This window comes from Sminthopsis crassicaudata, chromosome 1 (genome assembly GCF_048593235.1).
Source record: "Sminthopsis crassicaudata isolate SCR6 chromosome 1, ASM4859323v1, whole genome shotgun sequence".
Lineage (NCBI taxonomy): Eukaryota > Metazoa > Chordata > Mammalia > Dasyuromorphia > Dasyuridae > Sminthopsis > Sminthopsis crassicaudata.
The window spans coordinates 367,711,638-367,728,652 of record NC_133617.1 but is presented as its reverse complement, the minus strand read 5'-3'; the positions used below and the strand labels follow the sequence as shown (position 1 = coordinate 367,728,652).

The 17,015-nt window shown below is 39.6% G+C and overlaps 1 protein-coding gene across 2 annotated transcripts in view; it reads right to left on the bottom strand.

The window, feature by feature from the left end:
- Positions 1-17,015, bottom strand: part of ARK2C (arkadia (RNF111) C-terminal like ring finger ubiquitin ligase 2C) — a 155,620-nt gene that overhangs the window by 90,019 nt on the left and 48,586 nt on the right. The window lies entirely within an intron of this gene.

The window sequence follows — 17,015 nt, the reverse complement described above, 5'->3', positions numbered from 1 at the left end:
GCATTCATATACCACAATTTATTCAGCCATTCTCCAACTGACGGCCATCCACTCCATTTCCAATTCCTCACCACCACAAAAAAGGGCTGCTACAAACATTTTTGCACATGTGAGTCCTTTACCCTCCTTTCTGATTTCTTTGGGATACAGACCTAGAAATGATACTGTAACTATGGTTTTTAATTATGTCATTTTCACAAATGTCTTTGCTAAGAACTAAGCCTACTGGCTGACTGTTATTGGGAAACCAACCAGTAGGGGCTTATGAGCTATAGGTTTAGAAACAAAGCTCCACAGGCTTATCCTTAGTACCTGAAGTAGCAGCTTCTCTATGGAGAACCAACCTACCAATTAGAGTGCAAGTCTGGGTTACTCCAAGGGAAGTGTTAAATATGTATCAAGAGTGTAAGTGAAACTTTTCCCTTTTGTAAAATACTAGAAAGGAATAGGCAAATGTTCACAAACGATTTTCTACAGAAGACCCAAATACTGAAATATGTAAAGAATACAAAGTTCCAATGTTTATTTGACTCAATAGAGCAAAAGACAATCCTGCAGATTTCCCTGCAACAAAGTGACTCTCATTATGTGCAAAGATCAAGGAAAATTCCTTGACATGTGTTTCCACTTGGATAGCTTTGTTCAACTGTCCTCTGATTATCAATATTCATCAAGATACAAAAGAGGGTGTTGTATCTATGCCAAAGGTATTTGTTGTTGTCTTAGAGAATATCCTACACAGAATCCAAAGGGATTCCCCCGTGATGGTGAGGTCCTCCAGATATTCCTATTGTCAAATAATTCATTTTTGAGAGTGCCGATGGGAGCAACCTCCACAGTCCCACAGGACTTTCTTCCTGAAATCTGTGATTACCCAGAAGGACATTCCCTTACAATCCACACAGAAAAAACCAAAATGAACAAAGAACACCTTTTATCCAGAAATTTTTGTTCAGTCCATCATGAACAGGAACAAGAAACTAGACCCAGAACTGTACAGCAGAATGTAAGCAGGATGCATTGAATCTGGAAAATTGTGCAGAGCTTTCAATCATGGCAAGCTGTTCCCTGATTTAAATAAACAAACAACCACCCAAACACACACACACACACACACACACACACACACACACACACACACAATCTTTTTTAAATACCAGCATTCTCCAGGTGATATTGTATGGCTATGAATCATAGAACACCATGTTCTCAGAAGAATCAAAATTGTGGGCAGAACCAAAGGGCAAATGAAGAGGCCTATGGTGGGTGTAAGTAGGCTCCAACATATTATTGGAAAAAAAAATGGTATGAGATGTCATTCAAGAAAGGTACAATAAGGAAACATGGTGGGCTGGTCCTATAATGACAATGAAGGCTCTGATGGACAGCCAGAGAGCTGTACTGGTACTTAAGAAGATGGTCCTTTGAGTAAATCTTCTATTCATTTAGATTCAAGAAGCATTTCTTGTGTCCAATACTGCGTCAGCTAGGCGGAACAGTGGAGAGTGTGCTGAATTTGGGGGAGTTCTAATCCCATCTCAGATATTTCCTAGTTGTAAACTGGGCCATATTTAAACTCAGCCTTAGTTTCCCAATGAATAAAATAGATATGATGATGTCTACCTATCACAACACTCAGCATTGGAAATCCTAGTGAGAATATTTATAAAGTGCTTTGCCAATCTTATATAAATGGTAGCTATTATTATTATTATTATTACTACATGATAGATCCTGGAGCTTAAAGAGTAAAAAATTTTAAATTATCCCAGACTTCAAAGAGCTTGTTTCCTCTATGATGGGGTATTGAAAGCAAGGATAAGCATTACACAGGAGCTATTATTATTACTACGTGGTAGGCCCTGGAACTAAAAGAGTAAAAAATTTTTAAAGTCATCCCAGACTTCAAAGAGCTTGTTTCCTCTCTGATGGGGTATTGAAAGCAAGGATAAGCATTACACAGGAGGGGAAGGCATAAATTGTATTGTGGATGGAGAGAATAAGTATACAAGAGATGAGATGATGGATGCTTTGGAGTTTGCAGATGATGATGATGCTGTAGGGAAAAGGACCCAACTCCTTTCCCTCTCCTGTGCCTCTGAGTAAATTCCTTTGTTTTCCACACCGGTTTCCTCCTCTGTCCAAAGAGAAGGTTAAAATATATGGTCTTTGATGCTCCAGCATTCTCTAATTCTATGTTAGCAAGGTTTTCCTGAATTGAATAGGCTGTAACACGAGTTACTGCCTCTCAGTGTTTCGTAATCACAGATGGGGGGGGGGGGAGAGGATTGAGCTTCCATCCTGGTGAATGCAGCAATTAGCATGCCTTCCTCTCACATCCCTCCCCCCACTTCCCAGATTCTGGGAGAGGCTGATTCCAGCTGCCCTTCAGTTCCCCCTTCCTAATTAGTAACAGGTGAACCTTAGGCTGGGTTCCGGGGTTTGCCTCAGATAAGCATATGGTTAGTTTCAGCTGCTTATTCAAATGAGCAATACCTTTGAAAGGGGCCGGCGAGGGGGTTAGGGAAGGAAAGAGAGGACTGGGAGAAAGGGGCTGCAAAAGGAGGTTAGAAATACATCCAGGATGACTGACTTCAGAGCTGCATTGCTGGATCCCTAAACCCTTCCCAGCAGCTTTGCAGTGTCTGGTGAAGTAACACTGTAAAGAGTCGGAATAGGCAAAATTCACAGCTTATAGATCGACGAGCCCTCCCTAATACGCGCAGGTTACAGTCATGGAGCAGCACTACCGGAAGTCCTCACGGAGAGCCAAGGCCAGAAAACCAGGTTCTAGTCCAGGCTCTACCGAAGTTAGGACCTTCTTTGGGCGAGTCCCGGCAGCTCTGTTTGCTTGCCGATAAAATGAGGGGGCTGAATTATAGAGCATCTACAGTCTCCTCCAGCAAGCGAGAGTCTATGATAATGGAAAGGGGAACGGCTGCTGGTCTGGAGAGTCAGCCTGGTTGATGGATAATGTTGAGCTTAACTAGCATTCCTTTTCATACCTAATTATTCAGGTCACAGCTGTAGCAGATGACACAATTCACAGGGTTGAGGGGAACAAATGCAGGCCGTTGGCTCCATGGCCATTGTCCGCTATTCACTTACCAGGTGGCGGGTTCCACACCAAACTCCCCCACCCCCTACCCATTAGAAGCCACAGTGGATTGGATTAAAACACACAGGAATGTGGTATTGTCTCAGTGTTAATAGAGGCCAGACCTGAATTGTAGATAGATCTTAAAGTACAAAAGTATAAAAGCTAACCCCTTTTAAAATAGACAATTACCTACACCGACAATGCCCAACTGGACTTCTTGATGTATCTCCTTAGTCAGACCCCTTGAGATGGAGGGGCGGGGCTGGAAAAGGCCACAAAGAGAAACCCTTTCCTTTTTGAGACTTTTTTCTCCATTGACCAAAGCCAAAAGAATACCTCCCAAGCTGTTTGTCCAGGTGTCAGACTCATCCTCACTGCCTATGCCAGTGCCTTTTCTGAGAATCAGTGTGAGACAAGCTTCTTACATTCACTGTAATTAATTAATTATAGAATCTGGCCATTTAATGGTGATTTAATCTGGTGATTTAAAGGCTTCCCAAAAAGTAGCTCATCCCACCCTTGCCAGCCCACTTATCCCCATATTCACTGGTCTAACAATTTCCATCGTAACTGTCACTCCTTTGAATTTGTGAACTGTTAACATGAAGCTATAATACCTGAAAGGGTCTATCTATGATTGGTCAACAATCAGTTTGTTGTTCTAATTCCAAAGCAGTGAGGAAGTAGGCAAGAAGACAATTTTTAGGGGTGAAATTTTGATATGACTTAGGTATTGAAAAATTGGTAAGATTCAGATGGAGTTGGGGAAAACAGATATTTCATGCCAGGGAAGAGCATAAACAATGAGTTTGCACTTATATATGTGTGGGGCAGTGAGGAGTACTAGAGTAAGTGGTACATATCATGGAGTAATTGGATGATAAGGGGGAGGACACATTGTTGAGAAATCTTAAACCTGGACAGGATGGTAAAATGTCAGAACTAGAAGGGGTCTGGAGATCAGATTTGATTCCCTAGGTAGGTAACATGAGTGACGGTGACTCAAAAATCCCAACAAACCCATGAGGAAATAGGAGTAAGGACATATCTATTTGGATGAGGTTAAAAAAAAGGTCTCGCTCTTGGCAAAGTGCCTAGAGAGGTCAGGACTGAGTGACAGGGCCACAAAAAGGCCCTGGAAACCTAGGGCAGGGAAGGGGTTGTAAGGCTTGAGCCAAAGGAGAATGGAGGGAGAGGCACAGAGGAAGCTAGGGACAGCTAAAGGCCAAATTAGTTGGCTTCCCACTTGTACAAACTGGGTAATTACATGAATTTGAAATGGCTTTTATCTTTCTGTCCAAGATCTTGGCTGCTACCCCAAAATCCCTTTCTTTAAGGTAGTCATGTAGATAAGCATCAGCTCAGACAATAAGCAAAATTAGCTGGACCTTAAAAAGAAATCATGCTGTAATCATGAACAAATTTCATCCAAGCTGAGGCATCAAGTCCAGAGCTCTATATTTCTTTAAAGATCCTTATTTACATAATAATGTATGCAGGTACTAGAAGACAGAAAGAGCTTAGATAAGAGAGTCTTTACCCTCATGGAATATACAATCTAGGAGGACAAAGCAAAAACATAATTTGGAAAGTACTTTCACATATGTGAACTGACTTAATCTGCAACACAACACTATTGACTGAGTAAATAGTATCATCCCCATTTGACACATGGAGAAATTGAGGCCTAGAGATGCAAAATGACTTGCCAAAACAATAAATTAGTTGGCAGAACCAGAACTAGATTCCTATTACCTTAACTCTTTATCCAGGATGCTTTTGACTGTTATTAGGCATTCACTATTGATATTTTTTGCTGATTGGTCATTATTTGGGGGGGGGGGAGTAGGGCATGCATTTTGGCACAAGCCTGTCTTATCTTCCTTCATTAGAAACAGTAGGGACTCTTTATTCTTTTTTTTTTTTTTTTTTTTTCATCTAATCCACCTCATCCCTGACTAGCACATCAGCTAGGGCTGGGCATGAGTGGTATTCAATGTTGCTTCTGGCCAACCTCCATGAACAGTCAGCAGCAGCTTCTCTTTGATGAACTAACTTTTCTAATAAGCACAGAAAAAGATGTTGCAAAACCTTTTTTTTTTTCCAACCTGGATACCTTATTATGGCATAAAGCATGATTTCCGCTGCCCAGCCACTGGTGAGAAAAAAAGTGAGTGCTGATGAAAAGAATGTGGGTGATGGGTGGTGAGTCAGCCTACAGCTGCTCAAGTTGCCAGAAAAGAGGGACACAGCAATTTCGATGCAGTTGCCAATAGCAACTTTGTGCCCAATTCTTGTGACCCTCGTGGGCAGCCCTTTGGGGGGTAGATGGAATAGGTTAGTATAGTTACCTACACAGGGCAAGGACACTGAAGCATTCTTCAATCAAAAATATCCCCCTCCATCTGCCCCACATTCTACCATTAGAAATCCATCCCTTCCAAGTTAAGGCATTGCTATTATCTGGTTTATTGTTAAAGATACCAGTATTTCAGGGGAGGGGTTATATTAAATTATTAACAATTCAGTGTAAGTGAGGTTATTAAAGATAACTTCAAAGATTGGAACCCAGGACCAGTAAATACTGATATAACGGAAGGGAAGAAGATTGCTCCAGTTCTTGGGGTGCTCCCCAAGAAAAGCAGATGTGGGTAGACTACCACAGCAGGCTACCCTGAACAGTCACAAATTGGAATAAGAGAATGTCTAAGTATTTCAGTGTAAGATTGGGGGGCTGGTAAAAGGAGTTGGAAGCATTGAAAGGAGAGAAAGGAAAATGAGAGGGGAAAGAAGGGAGGGCTCTAATTTTTCCTGAAATAGCAGAACCATTGGATCTTAGATCTAGAAGGACTTTAAAGATCATCTACTCCACCTTCTCATTTTGACAGATAAAGAAAATGAGTCCCAAAGATCACATAGCTTATCAGTGGCAAAATCAAGATTTCAACCCAGATTTTCTCACTCCCACTTCAGTGTTCACCTTTTCATCCCATTGCTTGTTTCTTAAGGTTCCCTACAGCTATCCTTGTTTGTGGATGTGGGTGTAAGTAAAATAGAAAGGTTTAGGTAAAAGAGATTGGAGAGATGAGTTTATTTTTTTTCCAGAGTGACTGGGGAAAGCAGGTTCTACCTCATTCTCTATTTCTCTGTGTCTCTGAATAGTATTCTAAGAGCTTATGACTCACTGGGGTTAAGAGGACTGCTAGGTGAGCCCAGAAGAGGGAATATAACAACAGGACAGTGGTATCAGAAACTGAATATAATAATAGCCCACATTTTTAAAAGAGTTTTAAGGTTTACAAAGCTCTTTCTTCACAACAAACCTGTGAGGAAATTAATTCAAGTACCATTACCCCCCTTTCCTAGATGATCAAACTGAGGCTTAGAGATGAAATGATTCTATATTCATACAACCAAATCAGCCACCCAAGATGGGTTCAATCCCAGCTGTCTTGAGTTCTATTTCAAGACTCTCTGCTGTGCTTCAGAGGTCTCCCGTACTGAGGAGCCACATTTTGGAAGGCCACCAGAGTCTGTAGACTTCCATAGGTCCTGCTTTCTACAAACTCATGCTATGTCCTCAGCTGTTATAATTTCTAACATGTCAGGTTATAGAAACAGAGAGACTTACAAAGATTGTGACACATAGGAACTCAAAATTTAATGCTTCTCCTCTCTTGGAATCTCTAGTCTGCTTACTCTCTGAACAAGAGAATAAAAGTCAGGGAACCTAGTTTCTCTAGTCCTCTAGTCCTATCAATGATCCCACAAAGACATCTGTGTCTCAGTTTTCTGATATGCCAAAAGGATTTAATATCAGGGCACCTTAGAGATCTGTGAGGGACTAGATATTGAAAGAAAGGCTAAATTAGGATGAGTACCATGCTTCAGTACATTCATGACTTTATCGATATGAATTGCTCCTGCAAATGTACAGATCAAATCCACCTGCACTTGAGGGCTAAACCTAGTAAGGTGTGTTTAGGACCTGAAATCACTATTTTATCAGGCCAGTTCCAACATAATCTCCTACAAAGGTAAGTACAGGAACTAATCCACAAGCATTTATTTGACTCCTATTATATTCTAGACATCATAAAAAGTGTTGGTGATACCAAGACAAAAATGAAAACAGTCTTCATGACCTTCACGGAGCTTATGTACCATAGTACTACATTCACATTCTTCTTTTCAATTCAATTTAACAAGAATTTATGAAATGTCTAGAATGTGCAAGGTACCCTCTTAAACTATAGAAATTCAAAGACAAAACAAAATAGTCCTTGACTCAAAAAATGTGATATTCTACTGGAGGATACAACATATATACATGTACAAGGTTATTTGAAGAAAAAGCATGGACCTTTCTCTTCCATCTTTTCCCTTCCTTCTTGATATTTATTAAATAGGCCTACTATGTTCCCAATATATCTTTATATTCTTCTAAAAAGAGAAAAAAGAAAAAATATTCTTCTGACATACAAATGACAATAATTTCTAATACATGAAAAAAAAAGAGCAGCAATATATACATTGGTTACAGGAAATAACCTGTTTATGGTGAAACTTCATTAGATCAATAACTCAATGTTGTGCCTGGTTCTGAGAATTGGGAGATCTGTGTTTAAATCTTGACTCTTCTAATAATTAGATATTAAAGCCTTCTTAGTTTCCTCACCTGTGAAATGAGAATGAAAATATGTGTACTTGTCTATCTCACAGAGCTATTTAGGAGAATTAAATGATATAATGGATATGAAGGCAGTTGAAATTTCTTTGCAATCAGAATCTCAAAATTGGAAAGGACCCAAAATTTACAGCTAGTCCGAGCCACACCTAAACAGGAATCAAGAGTCCAGAACAATTGTTACCCAACTTCTACTTGTGGACATCTACTCACTACCTTGCAAGACAATTCATGCTACTTTTAGACATATGTGGTTATTAGAAAATTTGTCTTAGCCTGGAATCAAAATATGCCAAGAACTGCCATTTCTTATGTCATCTTTCTTTCCTCCAGTCTTCATATCCCTAGTTTCTTAACTCCATCTTTATTCCACATGGTTCTACATTTGTTCACCATCCTAATTACCCTACTAGAGTTCTACTTTTCTCAAATGACCAATGACCTCCACAAAATAGAGAGCCCCGAACTAAAGTTAGAATTGCACAGTGGTGGAGCTGGAAGGAGGCTTACAGATTCCTTCCAGTTCACTAGTCCAATGCTCTCCTTTTATGAAAGAGGAAAATGGAATCTCAGGAGACTTACTTAAGGACAACACCAGCATCAGTTGTCTGAGGGGGACAGAATGCAAAGTGAACTAACTGTGTGTTCCTATGAAAGTTACTTAACCTCTGTTTACCTTGATTTACTGAAGTAGGAAATGACCAATGACTCCATTGTCTTTGCCAAGAAAACTTCAGGGACAATATTATCCCCAATATCACAGAGAGTCATACACAACTAAACAACAATAGCTTTTTTGGTTGCCATATTATCTTTCTGGTTTTAATTGAACTTTAAGTCCACTAAATTTCTTAAGTTTTCATGTGAAATGAATGAATAAATCATTCATTAAGACTTGTTATATTTCTGATACTGTGAAATGTATCTAGAATAACTTTTTAGATGTGTCTCCTATAGTTGTGCAATTTTTTTTCAAACCAAATGTAGGACTTTACAGTTATGCCTCTTAAACTTCATTTTATTAGTTCTAGCCTTTGTAGATAATAGTAATTACATAAAGTGCTTTAAAATTTGCAAAACATTTTATTCCTTGTCATTTGAACCTCACAACAACTTTGTGAAGAAGCTTCTAAAGTATTATTGTCCTCATTTTGTAGATGATGATAGAGAGGTTAATGTGACCTACCTGTACAGGCTTAGTAAGTTTCAGAAGCAGCATTTGAATCTGGGTCTTACTGATTTCAACTACAGCCCTCTATCCATGATCTCCATCTCAAATTTTAGATCTCAATTCTGTTTTTTTATTTTACTTCTCAAAAGCATTCAGACTTACCCCATTTGCAAAGCCATCCTACTTTCATCCAAACTTCTAACTTCAAACATTCTAAACTTCCTTTCCAGTTGACCTCAATCCATTAATAAGCACTAAAAATTTAACTACTAAAAATTCAGCCAATCTAAAGACATCTAAACATACTGCCATCCAGTTTATATCTCTTATTACAAAATAATACAATTATAAGGAATGAACTGCTGAAAGCCACACCTACTCTTTCCATTCTATTCCCTTGATCTAACAGATTAGGAAATCTATTTTTAAAAAGAAAGTGAAATTCTCCATAAAATTGTATGAATCTCAATTCATTGTTCCACTTCACCAGGTCTTTGTGGTCACTGTTAGTACTACTATTTGCCAGAATTTGGACATTAATCGGAACTGCTACATGATGCAGCCAAAAGTGCCCAAGTTTATTAGAATCACTTTATCACACCCATGAATTATGTTTAAAACTCTTCATATAAAAGGAGGTGAATTCTTTTCCAAATTACTTGTTATCAATGCTGCTGTGATTTCTCTACTATGGGCCTAACAGGCAGGCAATTTGCCTATTTGCTAGAAGCTAAACTCTCTGAGGGTGCTGTTGAATGTTTAGGGTTGGAGATGGAGAGGAATTAAATTATTCCATGAGGCCTTCTTAGTTCTGTGGAACCCTTGGAATAAGATAGTCAGGAAGATAAGGAAAAAGTTCCTTTTGGTTTTTTCCCCATTCTCCATTTCAAGGCTAAAACAAACCTTTGGGGATTTGAGATCTGTTTGTTCTTGATAGACGCAGCGTGAAAACACACACACACACACACACACACACACACACACATACACACTCATTCTCTCTCTCTCACATACACACACACAACTTTCTGTTTCAGAGAGAGATTAAGGGATAGATGGGAAAAGGAGGGAAAATGAATAAGAGAGAAGGACCTAGAAAAAAAGGAAAAAACAAGAGGATCTTAGGGAAATTCATTTTTCTTAACGCCTTAGGAAGCTTCTTGGATATCAAACAGTCCTTATATAATAGCACTATTCAGACTTAAGTGTAAACCAATCGGAAACATATGGATTTTGTCTCTCTCAAAATGCATAAGGGCTTAAAAATTATGGGTATAACATCATGGCCAAAGCCAGTGGGAGGATAGCCTCCCCTTCCCTTTCTTTTTTTTTTTTCTTGGAGCCAGAACAGAAAGCCCAGCCCTGGCTTTACTCTCTCTCCCCAGCTCTGAAGAAAGAGAGTGAAATGGTTCACCTCCCACTATGAGCCTTGAAGCCCTGGAGGTCTTGGGTCTGCCCCTTACTGCCCCTTTCAGAGGCCCTGACCAGGTGGCCAGTTGCCATGGTGACAAAGACTTCTAAAGGATTTATGGCCTCCCCTCAATTCCTGCCCTCTCACTGAAAAACAAGCTAAAATTTGGGTGAGCTTGAGGACTTAAGGGGGCATGGAGCTTTCTCCTCCTTCCTTCCCTTTCTTATTCAGTTCAAGCAAGGAGTGGTCCCAGGAGATAATAACATAATAAGACAGTAACCTTACCCCTTGTAAAGAACTTTTGACTTTTCAAAGCACTCTCACATCCATTATCTCATTTGATCTTCACAGTGTCCCTGGTGAGGTAGACAAAGCCTGAGTAATCATCCACATTTCAGAAATGATGGAATTGATGAGCAGAGAGTTTCAGTGAGTTGCATGAGGTCACACAGCAAATGAATGGCAGAGCCAAGACTAAAAACCCAAACCTCTTAATTCTATGCCATAGATTCTTTCCTACAAGCTGCTTCTTAGCTCCAGATTACCTTCCTCAGGACAAACCCCTGGAACACCAGGCTGGATTTGGAACTGCCATAGAGTGGGAAATGTTTTCTGGAGCTTCCTCCAGGAAGTCTTCCCTGATGAACTAAATCATCTTTCTGTCAGTCTGCTCAATTCACCCCATCCTAATGTGCCTTTCCCCTTCAATGTACACTTGTTTTAATCACAAGTAATTTATCTACTTCACTAAGTGCTTGGGAGTCCTTGGGACACTACAAGCTTTTTAAAGTTCTGGGATGTCTTTGTCCCTGAATTTATCCTTCAAAATAATGGTTTATAAAATGCCAGTTTTCCTGAAAATCCTTGGTTCATCTCAGTTTCAATCCCTTGGCTCTCAGATCCATAAGAATAGAAAGGAAGGGAGAAAACAATTAGTATTACAACCCAGAATCATAAAATTTTGGAATTTAAAAAAAATTTAAACTTAAAAACTTTTAAAATATATTTTTAAAATTCCAAAAAAATTTGGAAATTCCAAAAAATTGGAAGAGATCCAGAAAGAAGTCATCTTAACCAATCCTTCTACAATTATCTCTACAACATCCTTGCCTCTTTACAATCCCTATCATCTGGAGTCAAGTCCAAACAACCCTGCCCTCTTGACCAATATTATAGCAACCTTTTAGACTTCTTCTCTTAAGACTAGATGTTCCCAGTACTTCCCCCAATAACCTTCTGATGTGACCTCAAGTTCCTTTACTTACTGTTTTGATCAGTCTCATCTAGAGATGTTGCTTTGTCTTCACCAAACTGTGGTGCCCTGATCTGAACAGAGTACACCAGGACAGAGTACAATGGGACAATCACTTCCCTCCATGATAGACACCATGTTTCAATTAATGCAACTAAAACACCATTACTTTGATAACTCTCTTGATGCCAGGTCAATAGAATTTAGGGCAGGAGATATTTATGGTTTTGTCTTTTTATTTCTGTGGCCTGGAATACAGTGAGTGTTTAATAAATGCTTACTAAGACAGAAGCATTGATCAAAGGAGTACCTGATGATTTGGAATGAGATCATAGGACATTGGTCACATGTAGGATTCTCTTCCCATGGATTGTGGGGATACCATTAGAATAAAATCGCTTGTAGAATAAAATCTCTAAATTGATTGCCTCCTAATGATGGAAGGGGGACAGGACTCAGGAAGATAGACTTGCAGAAGAACTTTCTCTCTGCATGGTCTGTGAAAGCTAATAGACCAGTTTGTCCACGTTGGGAAAGAATGTCCAGTGCATGGTAGAACTGGCTTGGTTTGAGAGAAGTCTGTGTCATCATAATCTTTCCTTCCACTAGAACCAAAAATGTCTGCCTTGAAGCAAAGGCACAAAGGACCTGAGAGGAGTCTTTTCCAACCAAAACACTGTGATTATTTCCAGCAGAAGCATATAGCAAATGCAGGCAATGTTCATGAACCCTAAACTCCTATGTAGAAGGGATGGTATTTTAATTCTTTTAGCATCATGATAATGAAATCTAGCCTTCTAGTTAGAGAAAGAAAATTTCCTGGGAAATAACTTTGGGGATTGCCTGCTTAATAACCCCAAATTCAAGAATTTGGAAATTAGATTATTCATAAAGGGAAGATAAATTTCCTGATGTGATCTATTACAGCCTTGAGGATTACCAAATAGAAAAGATCTTGAATACAAGAGTTTGATAATGAGATTGGGAAATGGGGAGACATTCTCTTGATCTAGTTCACTCCTTGGATAAAGAAGTGAATCACCCATATAGTTCTTAAGCAGCATCCTACTTGGAGAAAAAAGGAAGGAATGATTCAGGTAGATTGCCTATTCAGCAGTTCCCAAAGTGGGTTTGCCTTCTGGGAAAATCCAAATAACTATATATCACTATGAATCTGGGAGAGACAGCATAAGACCCTAGCAGTTAGTTGGTACTGTGGATATAGAGTGCTGGACCTTAAATCAGAAAGCCCCAAGTTCAAATGTGACCTCAGATACTTAACTAGTTGTGTGATCCAGGTTGCCATTTGCCCTGTCTATGAAATGGGAAGAATAAGAATAATATTTACCTCTCAAGATTGTTGTAAGGATCAAATGAGATAATATTTGAAAAGTACTTAGAACAGTGCTTGGCATATAGTAGATACAAAATAATGCTTATTTTCTTCCCTTTTTCTTTCCCCTGTCAATTAGTCAATTAATAAACATGTATTAAATACTAATTATGTACCAGGCTGTGCTAAGCACTATCAGAGGGCTATCGATCCACCAGAATGTCAAAGGATTGCCCTAATGGTGATGCCCCCCCCAAGTTTAATTCCTTTCCAAGGGGAGCTGATGGAAGTGTTTCATGTGTTTCTGTATCTCATTTACCTTCCAAATTTTCTGTGGGATTCAAGAAAAGGTTGTTCTCTCTAAGGTACCACTCAAATTGGCTAAAATGACAAGAAAGGGTAATTATAAATGTTGGAGGGGATGTGGGAAAACTGGGATACTAATACATTGTTGGTGGAGTTGTAAAATCATCCAACCATTCTGGAGAGCAATTTGAAACTATGCCCAAAGGACTATAAAACTCTGCGTACCCTTTGATCCAGCAGTGTCTCTACTGGACATGTATCCCAAAGAGATCATAAAAAGGGGAAAGGGCCCTCATACAAAAAATAAATACAATTTTTATTTTTATTTTATAAATTAAAAAATACAAAAATAGCAGTCCTTTTGGTAATGTCAAGAAACTGGAAATGAATGCTTATCATGTACTATGCAATGGGTTGGAATATCATTGTTCTATAAGAAATGATGAATAGGCTGATTTCAGAAAAGCCTGGAAAGACTTACATGAACTAATGCTAAGTGAAGTGAGAAGAACCAAGAGAATATTGTGCACAGAAACAACAAAATTATGTGATGACCAACTCTGATGATCTTGGTTCTTCTCACCAGTGAGATAACTCAAGGTAATTCCAATAGACTTGGGATGGAAAGTGCCATCTCCATCCAGAGAGAACTATGGAGACTGAATGTGGATAGTATTTTAACTTTTTATTGTGGTTGTTGTTTGTTTGCTTTTTCCCTCTTTCTCATGCTTTTCCCCATTTGATCTGATTTTCTTATGCAGAATGATGAATATGGAAATATGTGTAGAAGGATTGCACATGTTTAAGCTATATCAGATTGCTTGCTATCTTGAGAATGAAAAGAGAGGGAGAGAGAGAAAAATTTGGAATACATGGTTTTGCAAAAAAAAAAATTTTAAACTATCTTTATGTGTATTTGGAAAAATAAAATACTATGAAATAAATAAAATATAACAATAAAAACGAAAGATTGTCCTACTTATCTACATTGCTTCTCTGAGAGCCTATTCCCTGTTCCCAAAAACCCAAACACGCGTCAAATGTTAGCTTAAGTTAGAAATTTTCCTGAATTAACTAACTCTAGGTGGAAGCAATGAGTCAGAGAGAACATGACCCTCTTGGGGTCAGCAACTAGGGTTGGTCCATGTGTGTCTAGGGTTGGGAGGGAGTGGATGGTGTGTGGCAAGGGAGAGAGCAGCTGTGTCTTGGTTACAAAGGAATGAATACATTTCACACTCCATTTGAAGTTCACTAAAACCCTTAGTTAATTTCATATTAAATAATGTTAGCTTCACTACATATACAGTTGATGTTTTAAATTCAAACAAAAAGATTATATTTTTCCCAATTAGACTTCATCTTATGAATAGCTAATGCTGGGCCTGAAATCAGGAAGACCTGATTTCAAATGTGGCCTCAGGTGCTTACTAGTTGTGAGACCCTGGGCAACTCACTTAATCATGTTTGCCTCAGTTTCCTCCTTTGTAAAATGAGTTAGAGAAGAAAATGACAAACATCTACAGTATCTCTACCAAGAAAATCTCAAATGGAGTGACAGAGAGTTAGACAAGCCTGAAAATGACTGAATAACAAGCCTGGAACTCTTTTTTCTTTCTTCTCTCATTTTGGGGAAACTTTCTAAACTGTTTATGCTATTCTACTTTAGTCTAGTTTAAAAAACACAACTAAATTCCTGGATGGAAGGCCTGGGGCTAATCATTCAGAACTCCAGCATCAAATCTACACTTCCCTGTCCAACTTCCAGAGCTTTTAGCAATCTGCTCCACCCAATCTCTCCTAATTCATCCCCACATGGCAACATGGCTTTGTTGCTGAAAGGGATCTCAGAAAGTTCTGTGTTTCAATTCCTTTGTTCTAAGAAAAGGAAACAGACCCAGCGAAGACAGATTACACATACAATCATACAATGGGTTAGTGACCCAAGAGAACTCAGGTCTTTTGAACCCCTCAGTCCAATAAACAATCAAAAAAGCCCAATACACTTTCCCCTATAGCATATCACTTGCTTTCTCATCTTTTATCTTTCTTCTATAAGGTTAGCCCACCCACCCCCATACACACGCACAGTTCCAGTTAATTGAAGTTTCTTCTTCACTGGGCCCAAGCTCTTGGAGGTCATTGTAAGCCTATAACTGTTAATAACAATAGTAGTGGTAAAATAATTTTCCCACCTAGCACCGTTCAGCCAATTGGCCTCCCTGAGAACTGGGTCAGCATTATTACTTTACTCCTCCTTTCTGATAGATGAGGAAACAGAAACACAGAGGTTAAGTATCTTGGACGACCAAGCAGAGGGTTGCTGGGAGGAGGGAGCTTAGAGGCCTTCAGGAGGCCACTTATTTCATCAAATTGCATACCACAGCAAGCTCCCTCCAGCCAATGGGCCAGCAGCCTTTCTCTGCAGAGGTTCTTCCAGGAGAGCCTGGGGAGAAAGCTCCCGCTGCAAGGGAGAGGGCTGGGCTGCCTCAGCTCTCCCTCCCAGCTCGTTTCCCAACTGAGTTCTCAGCCAAGGTGTTTTCTCAAACTCCGCTCTCTCCGAGATGGGATTTCAGTGTTAATTTGCTAGGAGAGGAGGTGGGAGCGTGTCTAAAGGCCAGACTCTCCTGGGGATTTTAGCCACTGGATCAAAATGTATGCCTAACCAGAGACTGAGCCCCATTTGGGATGGTGTCTCCAGAGAACAGGGGAAAGAAGGCTGTACTTTCCTTCTCTCTAAAATACACATGAGCTCGTGATGGTGAATGGAGAATTGTTGGACCAAAGCCCAAACAAGGCAAAGTAACTCCTGATCAAGGAACACGAAAGTTGGGGGAGAGCTGCCAAAGAACCCCATTATACTAGGTCACAGAGTTGCATCCGATACAGGAAGCCTTTAATGGACCATTATTTTAGTTTCAAGGACTAGGGTTGAAATGTTCTTAATTCTGCCACCTTGGACAAGTCAATCACTCTGAGCCTTAGGCTCTCATCTGTAAAAATGAAGGAGATGGATTTACTGTCCTCTAAGGTCTCTTCCAGCTTTAAATCTATAATCCTCAACACCAGCACCATAAGGGAGCTCTGCTGGATTTCAGATACTTGCTGAGTCTGAACTTGGAGCTGGGCATTCTAGCCTGTCCAGGATCCAGCCTCACTTCACCTCCTGCTCCTCCCCAGTGCATCTTCTGCTCTAGCCAGGCTCTAGCCAGGCTCTATGCCCCTAATATTCCATGCTCACTCCCACTTCTAAGCCTTTGTTCATGAGGGTCCTCCTCCTTGACATGCCTTCCCCCAATCTCCCAATTCACCTTTCAAGCCTTCAAGGCACCAGTTCAGGACCCACCACCTTTGATGCCCAAACTCCTATGACATTTAGAGTCTGTATCACCCTGTGTGAATGCCAAAAGGGTTTTGGAAAACTCAAAGCATCCTGATGAAGCAAGATGATTTCCAGTGTAACATAGCAGATGGACATGAGAAGACCACCCAACATTATGTGATACAGATCATTAATGATTCTATTCTTATATTGTTCTCTAAATGTTTCCTATGTGTCTGTGCCTTCTCTACCCTCCTAGGAAACAGAACTTAAACTTCTCTTATTTTCCATAGTTCCTGCCAGCACATATTAGGCACTCAGTGAATACTCCCTGTACAAAACTGAAATTAAACTATCTAAAACAACTCCAGAATGATCAGTTGGTTCCAATAAGTGCCAATCTAACAAGCATTTATTTAATAGCTACTAGGAAATC